The following is an 847-nucleotide window of genomic DNA, read 5'->3' on the forward strand; positions in this document are numbered from 1 at the left end:
ATTACTGTTAAGATAGTATACAAGTTTAAATATTTTTTTAAATACATATACATATTATTTGTAAATATAGCATTTACACGCCATTTTTATAGATATATCAAAAAAAATCAGTCAAAATACAATTAACTTTAACTGAGGAAAAAAAGGCGCGAATTTCATACAACTTTTGACATATGTCAAAAATAATCCGATTTTAATCTGTCCAAAAACATAAAAATAGGATAAATTAATTAAAAAAAATAATAAAAATTGATATGTAACTATTTATTATTATTATTATTGTATAAGTCATTATAACATTTTTGTTCTATTGTATGGCCGTTCGTAAACTAAAAATATATTATACTCTGTAAAAAAAAAAACTTTGAAGTAGAATACCGATAACTTTCAATACCTTTTTATTCGAGAGAAATCTAGTTATAACATATTATTTTAACTCATATCGCTAACAGGATAAGGTTTAAATTTGAATCTCTTAAAATAACGCATGTTATTTCAAAATTAACTTTATAGAATAGTAATACGGTTTAATTTTGCTTGTAAGATTTTATTTACATAAAGACCTCTTTAAAACGAGATGTTAATCATGATAAATATATACATTAGGCAATTTATAACGTTGGTTCTTATCGGGGGAAGGAATATCCCATTGGATACTGATATCTACTTTATATATATATTTTGGATTTAGGCCTTGAAAATAAATATATTAAGAAACTGTACGTAATTAGTAGAAAAGGGGGTTACCCTTGTAAAGGTGCGATCCCTCGGAATTAGTTGACAACTTCTGTATTTATAACTATCATTACTTCAGACAGTCAACAACGTTGTAACATTTTTTATTGTA

The 847-nt window shown here is 24.6% G+C and overlaps 1 protein-coding gene across 1 annotated transcript in view; it reads right to left on the reverse strand.

Annotated features, from left to right (window-relative positions):
• LOC113391671 (nitrilase and fragile histidine triad fusion protein NitFhit) overlaps positions 1-847 on the reverse strand; it is a 188,871-nt gene that overhangs the window by 95,525 nt on the left and 92,499 nt on the right. The gene's annotated exons all lie outside the window — the stretch shown is intronic.

The sequence above is a fragment of the Vanessa tameamea genome, chromosome 30 (genome assembly GCF_037043105.1).
Source record: "Vanessa tameamea isolate UH-Manoa-2023 chromosome 30, ilVanTame1 primary haplotype, whole genome shotgun sequence".
In the NCBI taxonomy this organism is placed as follows: Eukaryota; Metazoa; Arthropoda; class Insecta; order Lepidoptera; family Nymphalidae; genus Vanessa; species Vanessa tameamea.